The 17096-nt window shown below is 44.3% G+C and overlaps 1 protein-coding gene across 2 annotated transcripts in view; it reads right to left on the bottom strand.

The window, feature by feature from the left end:
• SRPK3 (SRSF protein kinase 3) overlaps nucleotides 1-17096 on the bottom strand; it is a 120349-nt gene that overhangs the window by 57178 nt on the left and 46075 nt on the right. The window lies entirely within an intron of this gene.

Below are 17096 nucleotides of genomic sequence, written 5' to 3'. Positions count from 1 at the left end.
AGCATTAGATGAGCAAAAGCAGTTCTCGCTGCTTTGATGCCTGGGATAAGACCCCTCGAGTCTCCAAAAAGCAAGAGATTCTGGTTGCAGGACCAGGAGAAGTATTTCCTGGTTAAGATTGAATTCTGACAACATTTCAGGTTTTTTATAGCTCATTATGGTTATTGAAAACTAAATTCAAATCTTTTGAGGCAAGATCTTGCTATCCACTGATTCTTCTTGCTGACGTAATAGTGACTTAGAGGAACTTTTTCTGATGACTTTGGTTGGGGACCCAGATTATGTAGGATGCAGGGGGTCAGCTAAAAGTCTTCCATGACATTCTGATGTGATTTTGCTTTCATGAGCCTGACTGTGAGGTAAGGACAAATAGCTTTTTTTTCCTGAAGTGAACTTTTACTACTGCCTAATGTTTGGGAAAGTAAAGAGGCACAAACTTTAGGGCGGGGGGGACAGCTTTTTCATGGTAGTGAAGAATGGTAACTGTAGGAAAGTTCTCCTTTTTTTACACGGTCACCCCCACTTTTTGTCTGGTATCTGATGCAATTTTGAGAGAAGTGCGCTGGGGTCTGCTATCTAGGTCTAGGTGTAGACCAGCCTGCCACCACAGGCAGGTCTATGACCTCCTGAAGGTGAGAGCCTGAGCTCTCTGAGGGCACAAACAATGCCTGCTCCGGCCAGAGGTACTTTCTCCTCCTGCAAGCAGGATGGCTAAGTGATCAGCATATCAAGGTAGGAGGCTTCAAAGGACTCTGTCGCCCTTGATTTGCGACCTAAGGCGTCCCCAGACAGGGGAAATCTCCCACTCCCTGCCCTGGGCCCATTTGGCACCAGGACAGGCAGGAAAATTAGCTAGTTTATGCATGCCCCTCAGGCAGGCTAGGGCCACCCCTAAGTTGGGCTACCTGATGTGAACATGAAATTTAGAATTCCACCATCTTGGTTGTGGCGGAATTAGGTTCTCTGGGTCAAGATTATGCCCACTCCCCATGGGAAGTGGTCATATAGAGGGTGCAGTCACCCTGAAGGTAAGTAGCCCATTGGCTACTCCCTATCACTCCCCTTAATGCCCTTAAATTCAGTATTTAGGAGGCACCCTAATGCCAGAAACTGAGATTCAACATATCTAGAAAAAGAGAACAAAGAAGAGCTGTAAGAAAAACAAGAACTGAAGACTTACAGTGGACTTTTGGTGTCAAATTCTGCCTGCACCAGTCTCGAAAATCGTGTCCAGCGACTCGTCCTGCAGCTGTCCATCTTCCAATAACCACGGAAGACGGTCAACCCTTCACAAATTGCCAGCAATCCCCCTTGGAGTATTGGAGCTACTCCCTTCCAGTCCGCAGGCACCAAAGAAGCAAAGTCTGGTTCACTGAGTTGCCACTCCCCAGCCAGCCAGATACAGCTGCGCCACAGGAAGAGGTACACCTGCTCCTGAAGGTCAGATCTGTCCCCGCCACCAAGTGGGAGGACAGCAGGACTGACCAGAGACGCACAGGACAAATACTCGAGGTACCGGACCCCTTGCAGCAAACAGAGACCATGAGAGTCCAATCTGGACTCCCACTACATCGAGACTGAGCAGACGTCGTGGGACGTCGGCACTGCAGAGACCCACCTCCAGAGTGGCCCAGCTGTTCTGATTTTGCACCCTCATCCGGTGAGACCGACAACCGCAAGGCCCTAGGATGCACAGAGCCCAGCCAACCTATCCACTCTACACCCAAGCGTCCCTGCCAGGGTACCGATGTATCGGCTGTGTCCCCTTGGTCCCAGGACCCTAGTGATCCAAGCCCCCTGTTGGGAACTCCTAGATGTGTCTCCAAGTACCCCTCTGCAGCCTGTTTTTAGATTCTCGCCCCTTCCTTCCACCGGCGTAGCGCTCAAAGCTATGAAATTGACCAGCACCTCTGGATCTGGATGTCATAGGGCAGGTAACGAGTAACTGCTAGTGCTACTTTAGACCTTGGCCACCTACTATCCTAAGTCCTGAAGAGAACACCAAGAAACCGACTGTAAACAACTGTATGCAACATATGCCTTCTCTCCCATAGAGAAGCATTGCTGCGTAAAGATGCATTTAAGTGAACAGTTTACTTACCTGTGAAATTCAATATTTCACAAAGTACTTACCAGATAAGAAGTTCTTGGTATTAAACTTTATATAAAAATAGGACTTACTTTTCTAAATTGGTCTCGGGTTTATTCAAGTATGTATCTCATTTATTGCCTCTGAGAGTATAACAAATGTTTAGCACTACCCTCTGATAAGCCTAACTGCTCAACCACACCACCACAAAAGAGAGCATTTAGTGCCATCATGTTTGCCTCTCTAAACCAATAAGGGCTGCCTGGAGTATTTACACAGTGTACCTCGTTTTGATCCACTATATACAGAGCCAGCTTCCTACATTAACTTCTGCATCTATTGAACTCACAGTGTTGCAAAGCTGCAAATGAATAAAGGTCTGTTTCAAGAAAGCCAGCACTCATATTCACTCCTTCACTCACTTGCATACAGATCCGCACCCTTTTCCTCACTAGAGATGCCTTTGTTCCATTCATGTTTGGAAACGTTCTCCAACACTTGCCTTTTTGGCAGAGTGTGCACCTTCAGAAGGAGCCGGGACAGTACAGATTTCTGTTCGTTCTTGCACGTCAAACGTTCTGATAAGCAGTTCTGAAGGCCAGTCATATATAATGTCCAGCATGTATGTATGTGCCTTACATTGTGCCCTGCCTACCTGGAAGATGGAGTGAGGTGTTAGAGTCCAGTGTGGGGTTTGGTGGTAAGGACAGAGAACCATTTTTTTTTTTTTAACCAGATGTTTGCCAAGAAATCCTAAAGGCTGGTTCCCTGGTTTCCTTCTCCCCAGCCCCAAGTTCGTACTGAAAACAGGGCTTTGTTGGTCAGTGAAGTGCCCGAGTCCGCGAGGCTAATGTTGGGAGAGAGTTTCCCTGATATTCATAGAGTGTGGTGCGCTAGTTCCACGTCTCAAAGCCAATGATACAGACTCATCGAGTCCCCTTGGCCTTTGGACTCCATTCAATGACTTTCTGTGGATATTCAGATCCTCGCAATCTGTTCATACGAGTAGAACTTCCTCCAGTTTCCCCAGGATCTATTGAGGCAGTATCTTTGCAGCACATAAAACTTTACAAAAGTAAATAAATACACAGACTAAATTCTATTAACCCCTCACCTGCTGATGACGGAACTGCTCCGTCATCAGCTACGGTTGGGCTGTGCTGATGACGGAGCGGTTCCGTCATGGCCCGGCCGCCGCGCCTGCGCGGCGCTGATTTCGCGCCTGCGCGGCCGTTGTATTGAGCGGGGCGGGTCATGACTGAACCGCTCCGTCACCAGCACAGCTCAACCGCGGCTGGTGACGGAGCGGTTCTGTCACCAGCATGCGGCCGCCCCGCCCACTTAGCGCTGCGGCGGAATAGCCGCCGCAGCGAAAGGGTTAATGCAGAAAGTGTCTAGAGCTCCACAGCCCTGACAAGGTATTTGTTTTTGACTGTTTTTTGGGCTAATTGCCAGCTGAGCTGCAGGACTTCTCACGACTGCTGGGTAGTTCTAGGTTCCCAAAGGCAAAAGCCCTTCAGCCAGCCGCACTAGTGCAGATCTTCCAGCCGTCGTGGCAGCGCCTCCACCAGCAGCATAGTTGAGCTCCTCTTCTCATGAAGGTTTTGGCACGTCAAAGGGAGCAGAGCATATGAGGACTATACGTATTCTTCACGATCAAAAGCGATTCAAAACTGACGCCATCTTCTAATGGTAAAATTACCCCTCACACGAACGACCATTAACGTTGCCTAATCAATATCCCGGAAACGTGAAATGATAATAAATGTTCATGTTGTCACTCCGTGTGTGTTTGTGCAACTACGGCGTCTGTACGGGTGCCTAGTAGAGTGGTGTGGCTCACTGGTTAGAGGCGGCAGACCTGGAAGCAGAGAATGGCCCGGGACCAGGGTTCAATTCCCGACGTGGCAGGGTCGTGGACCAGGGTCAGCGGACTCGATAATTCTCGCCTCGGTGCCTCCTCTAACCAGGGATCACACTCGGCAACTCTGGGCATTAGCTTGCCTCATCTCTACAACGGCCCCCCACATTCGCCGGGGATGCCTGGTTTCACCTTGGAGATACCCAGTAGGGACCATCTCACAGGGATAGCCAGGACGGGTTCCCCAGCGGTCTACAGCGCCACGATGCCTCAGGGCAGCAGTGCGCTTTACAAGAACACATACATTACATTTCATTACCTACTCCACTCCGACTATGAGTGATGTTTAGCGAATGTGTTCGGCCATGTTAGAGTGTTTTTTTGCGCCAGCATCAAATTAGTTTGGTGATTTCTTACCTCTTTTTTTAGATCAGAATACAAAAAAGATCCTGGTTAATACATTTTTTACAGATGATTATGTACATTGTAATTTAGCAGTTCTATTCAAAAGTTCTTATACATTTATGTCCATATTGTGCGTGTATCTGGATTCAGTATATTAATTAGACTTGTTAACTAAAGGTAGCAAGCTAAATCATATTTGTCATTAAGGCCTATGGGGACCATGGTGTTAAAGTATTTAATCCAAAACAACTCTCGTTGAAGCAATTTCTGATGGTTGTTAATCCCTGGCTTTATATGCACTTGTTCTAGGACTAGGAATCTGAGCTGCGAGATACTATGTGTCTCTTGCCTCCAGTGTTGTACTAACGGTGAGGTTAAATTTTCATTGCGAATCCGGCTTTTATGTTCTGTGATTCTGACTTTTACTTTCCTCTCCGTTTTGCCGATGTACATTTTACCACACAGGCATTTGATGCCGTACACAACTTTCTGTGCATTACAGTCACTGGTATGTTTTAATTGTATCGGTTTTCCTGAGGTTGGATGCGTACAAACATTGCCAGTTATCACGTTGTTACAATTTGTACAGTTGAGGCACCGAATTGTTCCTTTGTATGTTGCTATTGGTGGTGGTTGGTGCTTGCGTTTTAATTTCTCTTTCAAGTTTAATCCTCTGGTGTATGCATGTAGTGGAGGTTCTTTGAATAATCCATTGAAATCCAGCTCCATGGCCAATAGTTCCCATCTTCTGTTAATGATATTTTTGATCTTGTTTGATTGGGTTGTGTATTTGGTTACAAATACCATCCTGTCTTTTTGAGTCCTTTTACGGGGTTTTAGTAGTTCTGCCCTATTCATTAGTGCAACCTTCTGTACTTGCTCCTGTAATGTTTCTACTGGATAACCTCTATCCTCATATTTTTGTACTTGTTTTGCCAAGGTGTTTTCACATGTCAGTGTGTTTGAACAAATGCGTTTGATCCGGATGAACTGTGATAGTGGTAGGTTTCTGATTAGACTCCTCGGGTGAAAGCTCGTATAGCTAAGTGCATTGTTCCGATCTGTCGGTTTGGTGAAGAGTTCAGTTTGGAATCCGCTATCTGTTTTAGTGATCCTTACATCCAAGAAATCAATGACATCCTTGTTTATCTTGTGTGCAAATTGAATTCTTTCATCCACTCGATTGATTCTCATGATCACCTGCTCCAATAATTCCTCAGTGTCATCCCATATTAAAAAAAATATCGTCGATAAATCGACAATATCATTTCACATGTGGCCATTCATTTAAGTTCATTAAGTTCTGTGCCTCGAATTGGGCCATGAATGTATTCGCGTAGGCTGGGGCCCCAGCAAAGCCCATAGAAGTTCCATTAAGTTGTGCATGATAGTTGTTTTTCCATATGAAGTAGCTATTGTGTAGGCAGAATTTCAACAGCTGTAGCACAAAGATTTTTCTGTCAGTGGATACATCTTCCAGTTTGAGCAATGCCCATTCTGCGGATTCAAGTCCTGCTGCATGTGGTATAGAGGTATAAAGTGCCACCACGTCTATGGTGCACATAATCCAATGTTTTTGGAACCCTTCCTGTATCCATGTGAGTTTGTTTAAGAAATCCGTGGTGTCCTTTATGTAAGATCCCCACTGTTGTACAAATTTCTGTAGGTGATAGTCAATGTATTGTCCGAGGGGGTCAAAAATTGACCCACAACCCGAGACAATAGGTCTGAATGGTGGGTTCGTTGGATGTTTATGGATCTTAGGGATCATATACAATTGTGGTCGTCTAGGATTTTTTTCTGTAAGAAATTGCAAGGTTTGGTCATCAACACATTCATTCATTTTGGCTGTTTGTAATAATCCATTTAACATGATTTGAAGCATGGCGGTAGGGTCTGATGGTAATAGTAAATAGGTTTCTTTGTTTGACACATGTTCATTTACTTTATGTTCATAATAACGCGTGTCCATTATTACAAGTGCTCCGCCCTTGTCTGCCGGTTGGATTGTTAATGTCTCATCATTTGCCAAATTGTTTATGATGTTTTGTTCAGCCTTGGTCAGATTATGGTGTCGTGTTTTCTTGTAATCAAGAGACTTGAGATCCTTTTTCACCATTATTTCAGATGGGTCTAGCATCTTATGTGACACTGGGGCCTGATATGTGCTTTTTGGTTTGAATTGTCTCTCCGTATTCTCAATGATGTTGTTTGATGGTTCCATCACGTTCTCAAAATAATGTCTCAGTCTTAGCGTTCTCATGAACTTGAAGAAGGCACCTTCGGTTTCCAATTCGTTGGTTATCGTGGTTGGTACAAAGGAGAGACCTTTATTTAAAGTCTTAGTTTGTTGTTGTGACAGTGTTATAGAGGAAATGTTAATTATTAGACTACTGTCCGACTGCTCCTTAGTGCTTTGCCTGCCACTTCCTCGCCTTGTTTTCCGCTTGCTGCTGGTGTTTGTATTTGCGGTGTTGGAGGTTGGCCTTGATCCTGTTCCTGTGACAAAAAAGCCGTGTCTCTGCTTGTTGTCGCTTGCTGACTACTGTCAGTGGACAGTACTTCTCCTGACTCTGTTGCTCTTATTGGTCCTCTTCTTATCGATGTTTCCTTGTCCGTAACTAGACTTTCTTCTGATGAATGTGTAGTCGGTGTTGCTTTTTTTGGAACGAACTGTCGTCGGGCATAGATATCAGCCCATGTATAAACTTCATTGAGCTTATAGTCTATTGTATCGCGTTTGTATTTGCGCAACTTTCCTTCTTGCAATTTTTTTTTTTTTTTTTTTTTTTTATCATTTGTAAAGCGCGAAACGAAGGCCCATGGGCATCTCGGCAATTCCTTCTCATATTTTTCCAATTTCATATTGATGCCCTCCAAACTCATCTTCCAGGTATCAACTTCCATTCTTGCTTCCAATTCCGTTTTCAGGGTATAAATCTCATCCTCTAGATCTCGTATCGTTTTAGTTAGCTCTTCAATAATCAGCAGTATTAAGTCTAATGAGCATTTATTCAATATGCTATACCACTTGTCCATGAATTTAGAATTGAGATTAAAACGGAATAGCATCGGTTTTATGGATAATCGTAATCTTCTGGGAATACGTTTGGCTCTGTGGTATTGAATTAACGTTGAAGCGTGCATCCTCTGATTAACTTGGCGTCGAGTTAAATATTCCAACTGTTTGAGTTGTTGACTTATGGAACCCCCATGTGCATCCATGTTTCTCACTTCTTTTATTAGCGAATAGATTTGGTCTGCCTGTTCATTGGTGTAGGCCATTGTATTGGCCCTGTTGTCCGTTATGGCTGTTATTGTTTCAAACTGCATCTTGCTTTGATTGTTGGGTGCCTCCTCAACAGATCGACGGTTATGTAAGTATTGTAAGTTGGGTTTGTGAGGAGCACTCCTTTTTAAACCTTATTTAAATTATAATCAACTGGTGCCGCGATTATTAAGGATAGTCACTCCTCGTGGTAAATATAAAGTTATGATGGGTTGTGGTGCCCACCTAATCGCGCACTGCTCACTTGGTGCTCCGCACCTTATATTTTTAGGTTTTTATGTATACACTGTAAACCAACTCTTTTTCATGTATCAACAATTTAACATTTATCATATTTTTTCATTGTCAACATTTCATATGGTTATTCATTATATTCATAACGACATGTGTTTGAACTCAGTCTTTGATTTATATTACATAAATTCCAATTCCTTTCAACATAGTTAAAAAAATCATATCAACAATTTTCACGATGGAGCCCAATGCATTTCGGCACCATTGTGGCGCCTTCATCAGGGGCAGTTCTGAAAAAGTAAAAATACATGGTGTAAGTGTCGAATCTTGCAATTTGATTGGGGGTTCACTGCTGTTTTTAGCATATGGGTTTGCATACCTGAGTATATCTGTTATGTGACATGTATGTTCGAGGATCCGCCTCTATCGACACAAGTCTGTCAAAAAGAAACACAAACTCTGCTTTAGCCCGCTTATGCCTTTATAGCTACAACCTCAATGGTCTCTCATAGAGTAGCTACATACCTCGTGATCTTTGCCGTTGCACTCTGTAACAACAAATGTAAACAACCTTGAATCCTGCTATACTCTCCAAGAGTCACTGAGTCAATCAAAAAAGTCAAAAAAATCACCACTCCGTACCTTATCTTCTCTTTAACTGGCGTCTAAAGAACCGAAATAAAAAAATAAGTTGCTAACGGCTAGTTTGGTTATATACGCTATGGCTCAGAATTATGCCAATGATGCTCATACCTTTGAATCCAACTTTCTCTCCTTGAACAATCACCATCCCGCAAATACTTTCGTGTCTCCTCCGCTGTGGGTTCACTAGTTATATGAACTCCGCGAACTCCGTGAAAGCTGCGTAGTTGGAAAGTAAAGCTAAAAAACGGACTATACGTATTCTTCACGATCAAAAGCGATTCAAAACTGACGCCATCTTCTAATGGTAAAATTACCCCTCACACGAACTACCATTAACGTTGCCTAATCAATATCCCGGAAACGTGAAATGATAATAAATGTTCATGTTGTCACTCCGTGTGTGTTTGTGCAACTACGGCGTCTGCACGGGTGCCTACCTACTCCACTCCGACTATGAGTGATGTTTAGCGAATGTGTTCGGCCATGTTAGAGTGTTTTTTTGCGCCAGCATCAAATTAGTTTGGTGATTTCTTACCGCTTTTTTTAGACCAGAATACAAAAAAGACCTTGGTTAATACATTTTTTACAGATGATTATGTACATTGTAATTTAGCAGTTCTATTCAAAAGTGCTTATACATTTATGTCCATATTGTGCGTGTATCTGGATTCAGTATATTAATTAGACTTGTTAACTAAAGGTAGCAAGCTAAATCATATTTGTCATTAAGGCCTATAGGGACCATGGTGTTAAGGTATTTAATCCAAAACAACTCTCGTTGTAGCAATTTCTGATGGTTGTTAATCCCTGGCTTTATATGCACTTGTTCTAGGACTAGGAATCTGAGCTGCGAGATACTATGTGTCTCTTGCCTCCAGTGTTGTACTAACGGTGAGGTTAAATTTTCATTGCGAATCCGGCTTTTATGTTCTGTGATTCTGACTTTTACTTTCCTCTCCGTTTTGCCGATGTACATTTTACCACACGGGCATTTGATGCCGTACACAACGTTCTGTGCATTACAGTCACTGGTATGTTTTAATTGTATCTGTTTTCCTGAGGTTGGATGCGTACAAACATTGCCAGTTATCACGTTGTTACAATTTGTACAGTTGAGGCACCAAATTGTTCCTTTGTATGTTGCTATTGGTGGTGGTTGGTGCTTGCGTTTTAATTTCTCTTTCAAGTTTAATCCTCTGGTGTATGCATGTAGTGGAGGTTCTTTGAATAATCCATTGAAATCCAGCTCCATGGCCAATAGTTCCCATCTTCTGTTAATGATATTTTTGATCTTGTTTGATATGGGCTTTGCTGGGGCCCCAGCCTACGCGAATACATTCATGGCCCAATTCGAGGCACAGAACTTAATGAACTTAAATGAATGGCCACATGTGAAATTATATTGTCGATTTATCGACAATATTTTTTTAATATGGGATGACACTGAGGAATTATTGGAGCAGGTGATCATGAGAATCAATCGAGTGGATGAAAGAATTCAATTTACACACAAGATAAACAAGGATGTCATTGATTTCTTGGATGTAAGGATCACTAAAACAGATAGCGGATTCGAAACTGAACTCTACACCAAACCGACAGATCGGAACAATGCACTTAGCTATACGAGCTTTCACCCGAGGAGTCTAATCAGAAACCTACCACTATCACAGTTCATCCGGATCAAACGCATTTGTTCAAACACACTGACATGTGAAAACACCTTGGCAAAACAAGTACAAAAATATGAGGATAGAGGTTATCCAGTAGAAACATTACAGGAGCAAGTACAGAAGGTTGCACTAATGAATAGGGCAGAACTACTAAAACCCCGTAAAAGGACTCAAAAAGACAGGATTGTATTTGTAACCAAATACACAACCCAATCAAACAAGATCAAAAATATCATTAACAGAAGATGGGAACTATTGGCCATGGAGCTGGATTTCAATGGATTATTCAAAGAACCTCCACTACATGCATACACCAGAGGATTAAACTTGAAAGAGAAATTAAAACGCAAGCACCAACCACCACCAATAGCAACATACAAAGGAACAATTCGGTGCCTCAACTGTACAAATTGTAACAACGTGATAACTGGCAATGTTTGTACGCATCCAACCTCAGGAAAACAGATACAATTAAAACATACCAGTGACTGTAATGCACAGAACGTTGTGTACGGCATCAAATGCCCGCGTGGTAAAATGTACATCGGCAAAACGGAGAGGAAAGTAAAAGTCAGAATCACAGAACATAAAAGCCGGATTCGCAATGAAAATTTAACCTCACCGTTAGTACAACACTGGAGGCAAGAGACACATAGTATCTCGCAGCTCAGATTCCTAGTCCTAGAACAAGTGCATATAAAGCCAGGGATTAACAACCATCAGAAATTGCTACAACGAGAGTTGTTTTGGATTAAATACCTTAACACTATGGTCCCCATAGGCCTTAATGAAAAATATGATTTAGCTTGCTACCTTTAGTTAACAAGTCTAATTAATATACTGAATCCAGATACACGCACAATATGGACATAAATGTATAAGAACTTTTGAATAGAACTGCTAAATTACAATGTACATAATCATCTGTAAAAAATGTATTAACCAAGGTCTTTTTTGTATTCTGGTCTAAAAAAAGCGGTAAGAAATCACCAAACTAATTTGATGCTGGCGCAAAAAAACACTAACATGGCCGAACACATTCGCTAAACATCACTCATAGTCGGAGTGGAGTAGGTAGGCACCCGTACAGACGCCGTAGTTGCACAAACACACACGGAGTGACAACATGAACATTTATTATCATTTCACGTTTCCGGGATATTGATTAGGCAACGTTAATGGTCGTTCGTGTGAGGGGTCATTTTACCATTAGAAGATGGCGTCAGTTTTGAATCGCTTTTGATCGTGAAGAATACGTATAGTCCGTTTTTAGGTCTCGCCTGTCGATGCGCATGCGCATCGAGCAAGCGAGACTATGGTGGCTTATCCACTCTTTATCCAACTTGCAAGGAATCGTGGCGATTCCTTGCAGTGCACGAGAAATTTAAGCTCAATGCGCATGCGCATTGAGCTTAAACGCGCGTGCACATGCCCCCAGCCGCCTGCCTTGCCTACTCTCCCAGCTGGTGCCGCTCCACCCCCTGCGGCATCAAAAGGCTTTCACGGCCGGCCGGCCATGCTTTCAGTTTCACGACCGGCCGGCCGTGTGAAGTACATTTCTAAGCCCGCTCTCCCTGCTCCGCCCCCTGCTCCGGCCGAGACGCATTTCTCCTCCCTCCTCCCCCCTCCTGGGTCAGGTTACCCTGCTTTCTCTTTCACTTTTTTTTCACCCGGTGACATTGTTGCCTTTAGCCCTTCCCTCACCTCCTCAAGCCGTTACTCGTTGTGTGTACAGGGCTGTGTGTATTAGCGCTTGTGCTTGTCCTGGTTTGTTTGCAGGTGCACACATTACACAAGGCTCTGCTCACTGACCCTAGAGGTAGGCCTCTGACCCGGCACACTCGAGTGAAAGATGCCTCACATAACCCACCGCTCCAGCTGTCTCTTCCTTCAGGCTGCCAGCCTTGAGCGTGGGGGGAGGAGGGGCTGCATACACTTCTGTCCCCGCCGACACGTCAGGGCATGCTGGAATTCAGAGGCCGCCCTCCACTCTGCCTTTCAGTGTACCGTCTGTCATGGCCACAAGCCAGCACCCCCACTTTCGCTGCAGACGAGCTAGGGCTTGTCTTTCTCCAGAGGCAAACAGGGCAGCCTGACTTACGAGAGCCCCCGCAGGCTCACCAACCCAGGAAAAGCTGCATCTCCCCGGGTACGAGACAGACGTGTGCCACTCACCTCACCTCTTCCTGGAAGCCGGACTGTGGATAAATGCAGCCGTGGGAAGGCCCCATCCTACCTCAGGTTTAACATTTAATTCTACACCTCTTGAGGGTTCCTGTGATTAACCAACCAAAACCTTGCTGCTGAGCTCATAAACAGGCTGCAACTGAAACGGAGGCGGGCAAATTGCCGTGTGAATTCTCTCCGGCGCCTGCAAGTCAGCTTAACACCTCTTACAAAACAAAACATCACAACTCATCAGTGGCTTGACCTTTGAATATCTGCGGTGTAAAGGTTTATTAATTAATTCATTCAAAAGCGGCCCTTCTATAATTAGCTGTTTCTTGCCCACTATTCATGCCCAGCCCACAAAACCGGGGAACTAGCTGTAGAAACCTGATGAGAGCTGTTAGAACTCCTGGTAGCTGCCCTGAGACCCGAGCCATGCATGGGTGCAAGGATCGGGAACAGAGAATGCAAGGCTCTCGTTTAAGCTTATGACGCACTTGTCTTCACAAGAAAGTCAGATACTTCACAACAACCAGGCCTTATCAGCTGTACCTCAAAACAACCAGGACTCATCACCCCTCTCTCACAACAACCAGGCCTCATCACCCCTCTCTCACAACACTCACTCTCACTCACCCTCAACCCCTCAGCCTCACCCTCAACCCCTCACCCTCACTCACCCTCAACCCCTCACCCTCAACCCCTCACTCACCCTCACTCACCCTCACTCACCCTCAACCCCTCAGCCTCACTCACCCTCACTCACCCTCAACCCCTCACCCTCACTCACTCACCCTCAACCCCTCACTCACCCTCACTCTCACTCATCCTCACTCAACCACCCTCAACCTCACTCACCCTCAACCCCTCACCCTCACTCACCCTCAACCCCTCACCCTCACTCACTCACCCTCAACCCCTCACCCTCAAACCCTTACCCTCACTCACCCACCCTCAACCCCTCACCCTCACTCACCCTCAACCCCTCACCCTCACTCACTCACCCTCACTCACCCTCAACCCCTCCCCCTCGACCCCTCCCCCTCACTCACCCTCAACCCCTCACCCTCAAACCCTCACTCACCCTCAACCCCTCACCCTCAACCCCTCACTCACCCTCACTCTCACTCATCCTCACTCACCCTCAACCCCTCACCCTCACTCAACCCCTCACCCTCACTCACTCACCCTCAACCCCTCACCCTCAACCCCTCACTCACCCTCACTCTCACTCACCCTCACTCAGCCTCAACTACTCCCCCTCACCCTCACTCACCCAAAACCCCTCACCCTCACTCACCCTCACCCTCACTCACCCTCAACACCTCACTCACCCTCAACACCTCACTCACCCTCAACACCTCACTCACCCTCACCCTCACTCACCCTCAACACCTCACCCTCAACCTCTCACCCTCACTCACCCTCACTCTCACTCACCCTCAACCCCTCACCCTCACTCACCCTCACCCTCACCCTCACACAGTGCAATAGTTCTCAGACCATTTCATTTAGAGCTTTTAGAAATGTTTATGGCTTTTTTTATTTGTAATACTTTAGCATTGGCTACAGGAAACAAAAATGCTAAACATTTACAAAAAAACCCCATAAACAATTCTAAAAGCACTAACTCTAATGGTGCGAGACCTATTGCATTTCCAATGCTTGTTTAGCTTTACTTTCCAACTACGCAACTTTCACGGAGTTCGCGGAGTTCATATAACTAGTGAACCCACAGCGGAGGAGACACGAAAGTATTTGCGGGATGGTGATTGTTAAAGGAGAGAAAGTTGGATTCAAAGGTATGAGCATCATTGGCATCATTCTGAGCCATAGCGTATATAACCAAACTAGCCGTTAGCTCGATGGCAACTTATCATTTTTTTATTTCGGTTCTTTAGACGCCAGTTAAAGAGAAGATAAGGTACGGAGTGGTGATTTTTTTGACTTTTTTGATTGACTCAGTGACTCTTGGAGAGTATAGCAGGATTCAAGGTTGTTTACATTTGTTGTTACAGAGTGCAACGGCAAAGATCACGAGGTATGTAGCTACTCTATGAGAGACCATTGAGGTTGTAGCTATAAAGGTATAAGCGGGCTAAAGCAGAGTTTGTGTTTCTTTTTGACAGACTTGTGTCGATAGAGGTGGATCCTCGAACATACACGTCACATAACAGATATACTCAGGTATGCGAACCCATATGCTAAAAACAGCAATGAACCCCCAATCAAATTGCAAGATTCGACACTTAAACCATGTATTTTTACTTTTTCAGAACTGCCCCTGATGAAGGCGCCACAATGGTGCCAAAATACATTGGGCTCCATCGTGAAAATTGTTGATATGATTTTTTGAACTATGTTGAAAGGAATTGGAATTTATGTGATATAAATCAAAGACTGAGTTCAAACACATGTCGTTATGAATATAATGAATAACCATATGAAATGTTGACAATGAAAAAATATGATAAATGTTAAATTGTTGATACATGAAAAAGAGTTGGTTTACAGTGTATACATGAAAACCTAAAAATATAAGGTGCGGAGCACCAAGTGAACAGTGCGCGATTAGGTGGGCACCACAACCCATCATAACTTTATATTTACCACGAGGAGTGACTATCCTTAATAATCGCGGCACCATTTGATTATAATTTAAATAAGGTTTAAAAAGGAGTGCTCCTCACAAACCCAACTTACAATACTTAGATTGGAGAGGAACACATTGCTTTGGATTGGAGAGGGGCAGATTGTTTTGTATTGGAGAGTTGCAGATAGTTTTGAACTGAAGTGGGGCAGATTGTTTTTGATTGGAGTGCAGCTGATTGGAGTGCAGACAATTGGAGTGAGACAGATTGTTTTGGATTGGAGATGGGTAGGTTGGGTTGGGAGGAGTGGAGTGTGGTGTGGTGGATTGGATTGGGGTGAGGTGGACTGGATTGGCCTGGGGTGCATTGGATTGAATGGGGTGTCTGGTGAGGTGTGCGGAATTGGCATGGTGTTGATTGGGGAACACTGCAAGTGTTAAAGCATCTTTTTAGGAATTACACTTAAGAAAGAAAAAATGTTGCTTTGCAATAAGATAATCCTTATCTTTTGACCATGAGCCGAAACAAAAGAAAACAAGAGTGCAAAGTGAGAAAAGAAGAATTGGCAAAATAAAAGAAAGTGAACTATAGAAAATAAATCTTTGCAATTCTGTTTGTCCTGCTGGGCATGCTTTTTTGCAAGTCATACCCCTTCTGTTAACAGGGCACTAAAAGTTTAACAGAACAAAACAGTACCTCAGTGATGTAAGGAGCTGCAGATTGGCACAGATTAGGTTGAATCTATCAGTGCTTGGTCTCTGCTCCAAAGAGAGGAACAGTAATGATATTAGGCCAGCCTCGACAAATTTCGAAGTTGTAAAGAGGAGTGCCACACAAGCCAACAAACGGTAAGCACAGGTTGGGCTCAAAGTCCTTTTGTGAACAACAGTTTCTTGCGAGCGAGACTCACGCATTAGCGCATGTTCTCGCAGGCTCGACCCTAAAAAGGAGCTAAGAGTCTCCTGAAGTGGAGGCCGTACCTCCTTAAAGTCCTTGCAATCTAACTTTTCTTCTTGCCTCTACCTGTTCAATACTTTACTTGGGTGTAAGCAGCCGAAGAGGGACACATACAGAAACAAGCATTGGCAAAGCAAATAGGTCTCGTCTTTGGGACATATTGCCTTTGGCAATTGCTTTTGCAGGACTTTACAGCATCGGGAGAGACACTGGGAAGCATCCTTGAAATCAGAAAAGGCACTGACAAAGAAACTAGTTCACGCATAAGTAAGACATAATGGCTTTGCCAATGCTTGCTGTAAATAGTGAGCCTAACCCTTATAGCATTGACCTACAAGGGTGAAAATACTGCTGGATCTGCCATATTTAAAGCAATGTCTTGTAGGTTGCTTGCTGATTTAAGCAACAGATGCATTTACCCATTGAGTTATCTTACAGCTGTACTCCTTTAAGAAAATAAATACATTTGTGCTTCTTATATGTGTTCTACAGTGACCCAAGTGTGATTCCTAAAAAGCATGTGACCCGTCGCTGCCACCAGCAGTTGTTTCTTGCCGACAAGTAAACACAACCCTCTCTAGGAACATGAACAACGTCAATCAAATGAGCAGCATTGCATGCTTACGGTGTCTGCCGAGAAGCGTATACAAATGCCGATTCCACACTCCAGGAAAGGTTGCTGGTGAGCAGATGTCTGAGGAACCAGCTACCAGCATAAGTCATACGGGAATAAAAGCATTGAATAAATATTACCACATTCTTAATTTTGGTAAAACAATGAATGGTTTGAAATTGAAAAATCTACAAAAGCAAGAACTTAGTAGGTGTGTCATTTTTCAGACAAGGATACAATAAATGATGACAAGTTGAAGGCGACATTTAGAGCCTCCTACGTGAGAGCTCCGAGCTTGGAAACGCGATGCAGATGTACCAAGCCTCTGCCCCTACCCAACTTGGAATGTAACCAATCAGAGACCAAATGGGGGTATGCCTGGTTTTCACCTTGGGGATGCCCAGTAGGGGTAATCTCGCAGGGAAAGGCCAGGACAGGTTCCCAAAGCAAGCGCCTTGATACCTTACGGTGAAAGGCGCTATATAAGAACGTATGATTTACGATTTTTATTTATTCACCCTATCCAGAGGGACTTCTGGGCCACATTCCTGTGAATGAACAACCTGAATA

Source organism: Lissotriton vulgaris, chromosome 10, assembly GCF_964263255.1.
Source record: "Lissotriton vulgaris chromosome 10, aLisVul1.2, whole genome shotgun sequence".
NCBI lineage: Eukaryota > Metazoa > Chordata > Amphibia > Caudata > Salamandridae > Lissotriton > Lissotriton vulgaris.
The sequence above is the reverse complement of the archived record's forward strand: the minus strand, read 5'-3'. Positions and strand labels throughout refer to the sequence as shown.